The 5,823-nt window shown below is 41.4% G+C and overlaps 1 protein-coding gene across 8 annotated transcripts in view; it reads right to left on the reverse strand.

Moving 5' to 3' along the window:
- The window catches only part of VWA3B (von Willebrand factor A domain containing 3B), a 137,040-nt gene that overhangs the window by 18,997 nt on the left and 112,220 nt on the right, over positions 1 to 5,823 (reverse strand). The gene's annotated exons all lie outside the window — the stretch shown is intronic.

Here is a 5,823-nt window from a genome sequence, read left to right on the forward strand (position 1 = left end):
TAGGGAAAAATCAAAGTGAGAAAAATTTGAAATGTTTTAAATATTTAGACCTGAAAATTACCACAGCTTTGAGATCTGTAGTTAGGATGTTACTGAAATGGTTATCCATATGCCACTACTCTAGAGAGGAACAAAAGCCACACCCGGACCCACTTTTGGGTCATTGCCTGGAGTGTGGACCTCACCAGTTGTGCACCATAGCTGGATACGAATATCTCACACAGGCTATGTCTTAAAAATAAATGCTGAGCCTTAAGAAATCTTTTCAAGAGATCTCTGAGTTGTTTACTCTGGTCCACCCACCTGCTTCTAAATCCATTCTCTACCCTGCCCTGCCCTGCCCTGCCCTGCCTTGCCCTATTTTCCAAGAGATTGACTCCAAGGATGACACCACCCTATTTCCCTTGCAGGCCTGCATCCAGATAGGGTGAGTCGATGGGAGGCATGGGGTCAGAGGGCGGCAGGAGGGAAGATGGGGTATTTGTCTCCCCACGCTTTGTGTCCCTAGGACCCCTGGTTACTTATCATTCAGATGCCCTCTAGTGATTTCCACACAGCACAGCTCCCCAGGGCTCAGGGCTGGCTGTTGAGGGTGAAATTTGCAACCATGGCAACAAGAGGGGTGCTAGTGAAGGAGTTTTCAAGGGGAATTTAGAATTTCAGACTTTCTTTTCATTGCATGGTCTCACTCCAACAAACTTTGATCACCTTTTGCTAAACTCTAGGGGGTTTTCATAATGGAAGGCTGGTCCTCTTCAATTTATAATCATTGATCGAAATCCTTAGCCTTTGCTAAAAGGATTTAAAATGGGACTATATTTATATACAAATCAGTAAAAATGACTTGCATCTATGATGAATTTTCACTCTGGGACCTCACAAGGCCTTGCAACCTTGAGCTTTGGTCCCAACTGGTGTTTTTCACACTGGTCAAGACCTGTTAGTAGGTCATAAAATCAATTAGTGGGGCGTGATAAAAATGGAATAAAATTATTTCAGAATACATCACCCATGGTAAGGACAAATGTAATTAAAAAAAAAAAAACTGTATATAAAATCTTCCATTGCTGAGGGGCATTAAAAGACTGGAAAGAGCTCTGAAGATAAGCAGCCAAGTATGAGCCCCTCCCCCGATTCATTACCCATAGACAATTGTCCTGGGCACATGGACACTTCCTCAAACACACAGTGGGAGCTTTGGACACCTGTGTAGGGACAAGGCACCCTGACCAAGAAGCGGGGCAGCAGTGGGCTCATCAATGTCATTATACTAACTAAACGTCTCCTCTCACTCTGGTTCAAGTTCTCAACATCTCGCTTTCTCCTTTCCTTCCCTATGAAGAATTTGAAACAAAAATCTTCACTTTACTTTCTTGACTTCTTCCCACCCCTCCATCCACTATAAACTGGCTTCTGCTCCTTTGCTCCCACACTGCCACTGAAATTATTCTGGCTAAGAACGCCAGTGATCTCCCCCTTGCCAAATCAGATGGCTTTCAGACATCATTCTGTATGATTTTTCAAGATTCCTCAGCAATTACTTTAATAATGGGAAGAGCAATAATGGATAATATATGTAGAGTGCATTTACCACTAAGCATTCAGTGCTGGCACTCTGTACTATGCACATTATGTGCATTGTCTTGCAACCAGTTTTTTGGTTGGTACTTGGATTTTTCTATTTTAAAGGTGATAAAACTAGACTTAGAGGGCCTGGCTAAGGTGACACAGCTAGAAAGTGGCAGTGCTGAGACCTGCATTCAGGTCTTTCTGCCTCCAGACCCCGGGCTCTCACTTCGCACCTCCCTACTTTGGGCCACCTGCTCCTCTCGCTTCCCTGCCTCCATTCCTCCACTGTCTGCTCCTCTTCTTTCAGCCCCTCAGTGACCTTCAGACCTATCTCCTGAGCCCCAAACATGTGCTGTCTTGTCTGAAGGCCCCAGGAACATCTAAGTATCAAGAGGACCTAACTTATCTTTCCCTGAAAATATACTCTTCCTCTGGTCTATGTTTTCATTTGTTAATTCAAATAGTTATGAATGCCTACAAGATGCCAAGCAATCTTCTAGGCACTGGGCCAAGTCCCACCTAGAACACAATGGACCAAGTCCTAGAACACAATGGACCAAGTCCCACCCTGATTCCAGCAGTGGGGACAGATCACTAACAAACACATGCGTACTGTCAGGGCATGCAATGTGCCACGAAGAAAATGAACTGTGGTAAGAGGTTAGAGGATGCCAGGGGTTTAGATGGGCTGTGCAGGGAAGGCCTGTGTCCCTAAGAAACAGAGGCCATCTGGAAGTGGTTGACAGTGCCTCAGTCTCCCCAGCTGTCCAATATAGGAAGTCTATGGGTATCCTCCACTTTACCCTCTGGCTCATCCCACACGGTCACTTTCCACCAACTCATGTCTCTGTTCCCTGTTCCCTGCTCATGGTTCTGGCTTGGCTCAAGGACTCCATACCCCTCAGTGGAGTGCTGTAGCTGGTTTTGGTCTTTCCCTTCCACATGAGCCTCATTTTGCTGCCAAAATAATTTTTCCAAGACCCAAACTTGTTAACATCTTCTACTCCTTGTCTCTCCATTTCCTACAGGCAAGAGTTCCTGTCCTAGGAGAGACTGTGAGTTCCTCGTGTTCTGGCACCATCTTTCCTTCCCGTCTTGTCTCCGGCCATGCCCTGGGAGAACATGCCATGTCCTTCCCACCTCCCTGCCTTTGCAGAGGCTGTTTCTTTTACTGAGAACATTTCTCACACCCCAATTCCCTTATTCCTACACCTCATTCCACACCAAACTTAATTATCCCCTCTGTGAAGCTCTCTCCAACTCCCGGCCATAACCACTCACTTTTTCCCATTTTCCAGTTGTTCTATGGATATACCCCCACTGTCACATTTATGATATTCTCCTATGAGGATCTGGGTTTCGTTTATTCAATAAATATTTGTCCAGTGCCCACTGTGTGCCAGGCATCATTCTCAGTGTTATAGATACAGCTACAAATAAGGCCAGACAACCTCACTTCTCATGGAGGTTATATTCTATTCCAATACGTCTCCTCCACTAGGATGGGCCTATGTCTTCAGTGCAGTTAACAAGCCCTGTTTCATGTCCAATGCATAGTGTCACCCTGGGGGGCCCCAAGGAGAGAGAGAACGAGGTGGCCTATTCACTGCCTGAGCCCACCTGTGCCAAGCACAGAAGCTGATCCATGGTAGGGAGTGAATGAATACTTTTGAATGAAGAAATTATGGAAATTACATTTATTCCTACTCTGTGGATAAAGGAAATAAAGATATAGAACAATTGATTCAGGGCCCATAATCAATGAGCTTTTGATTACCACAATTCTAGATAAATTTGGTGAAACATACTATCACAGGTGGCTTCTTTTCACTCCATTACCATCACTTCCCATTTTAAAATTTAATATAAAGTCTAGATAAGGAATAATGCTAGAAATTCTGCTGCTGGGCAGTGATGTCTCAATAGTTTAACATGGGAAAGTCCATCATTTGGGACTTGCAGTGGTCTGTCCCCTCAAATGGAATAAGGGTGGGACTTAGTGCCTGTGTTTAGGTACTTCTAGTGCCTGGAATAGTGCTCAGCACCTCATAGAAACTCAGAAATATTTCAATAAACAAATGAAAGAACAGAGAGGAAGAGGCATAATGGAAGGAAGAGCTGATTTTCAGGGAGATGGAGTTAATTCACTTTTGGTCTTCTTGATTCTCAGGTGCCCATGGGGCCCTCTAGGTGAGGAAGACCACATATTGGGAGGCATGAGACATATGTCTCCTCCCGAGAAAATACTAAACAATTCTTTGAGGAAATCACTTGGTTTGAATAAAAACAAACAAATACATATATCCAAAAGCAAATAAAATAAATATAACCCCCAAGATAAAAATAAATAGATAAAAATTTTGCATTCTGCACAAAAGAAATAGTTTTCTACACTGAAGGAAAACAAATGCCATTTGCAGGGGAAAAGTAAAATTAAAAACAAAACAAAACACAGAACAGCAAATATAGAATCAAAACCAGGCAAAGCCACTATTGCTTAGCAAAGACTGAAACCAAAACAATAAATCTCAAAGATCAGTTTTGGGGTATATTTATTAGACTGCCATATGGTGGATATATGAAAATTATATAGAATTCAGTAAGATTTTAGATGAACTACTCCAGGTCTACACACACCAAACTGTAGTCAGGGGGTGCTATCCTGGCAACAAATATTTCGAGCCCCAAAATGTATATGCCCTTTGATCCAATGATCCCACTCCTAAGAATTTATCCTAACAAAATAGTTAAACTATATACACCACAGAAGTCATTAAAACATAATGTGAAAGAGCAGAAAATTGGAAAATAATCCAAACATCCAATATTCAGTTAAGAGTTAAATAAATCAGGATATATACACACCTTGGAATGTTATGTAACCATAAAAAATATCAACTTCATGATTTGGTAAAAACACAGAGAAAGTATACGAAATAATGCTAAATTAAAAAGCAGAATATGAAATGATTATGGACACGCTGACTGCATCTATGTATAAAATATATATGAGGAAAATAAACCTTGAAGTAAATGATCTAAAATGGTAATAAATAATAAGGCAATCATATAATAAATTATTTTTTCTTTGTATAAGGTTTGTTTTATTAATAATTGCTAACATTTATAGGAGGTTTTCGATACTAAGTTCTTTAAATGTTCATTTTATTTTCATAACAACCCTTGAGGCAAATACTATCAATACTATTTTATAGGTAAAAACCCTAAGGTTTAGAGAGACAGAGTAACTGGCTAAGATCACGCAAGGATTAGGTGGCAGATTTGAGAATGGACCTTGGTCTGGCTTATATCAAAGTCTAGGCTTTTAATCATGACATTATACTTCCATTTGGTTTTATTTTACAGTTAAAAGATGTATTGTTTAAAAAATAAGGCCAGAGTAAAATCAAATGGCATTTCCTTTCTGTTGAAAGAAGTTCTTGGATCCTAACTAGGTTGGTGCTAACTCTTATAACTCAGAGTAGTGGGGGTAGGGGAGAGAGGGGCAGGCTGGACCAGGGATGGCACGGACTTGGAACAGGAGGGAGGGAGGAAACACAGACACCTCCACGGTACTCACCTCTCCTAGTGCCCTGCTCATATAATTCTCCTTCTTGGCAGCCTCCTGGAGTTCCATGGCCTGCTGTACGTACATTTTCCCAGCTAGGATTTCATTCTCCAGCATCGACAGCTCTTTCAGTGAAATGGGCCAATTCAACCGTTCTAATGCCTTGTTTAAAGCTGCCTTGTTTTCCAAGTACCGCATTGGTTTGTTTGCATCTAGCCTAAAAAAAAAATTGAAACAAAAAACAAAGAAAGTGACCATAATAGAAAAAATATGGAAAGATGGTTTCTCGGTAAACCCTCCCCAGGGAAACATCTGTCAAAGCAGATGTCGGATATCAGCTGACAGAATCACAGCCACACCTTCGGGTGTCTGGGGACTTTAGTGGCTTTCATAGGTTAAAAATAACCATCTCTGTAAATTATGATAGACACTTCTATTACCTAATTTAATTATCTGATTTTAAAGACGTTTGATACACATGACATTTTTTCAACAACTTCTTCTGGCATATCTGGAACCCATTCCTTTCTCCTTAAGTCTAACCTTTGGCAGAACCAAACCTGAGCTTCAAAGAAATTTCATACAACTATCCCTAGCGGTGACTCTGGAAAACAAAATCAAGGAAGGCAAAACAAAACAAAGCCCAAATATTTATTTGCCTCACTGCAGTCATTCTTCCACTACCT

This window comes from Pteropus vampyrus, unplaced genomic scaffold, assembly GCF_000151845.1.
Source record: "Pteropus vampyrus isolate Shadow unplaced genomic scaffold, Pvam_2.0 Scaffold461, whole genome shotgun sequence".
Lineage (NCBI taxonomy): Eukaryota > Metazoa > Chordata > Mammalia > Chiroptera > Pteropodidae > Pteropus > Pteropus vampyrus.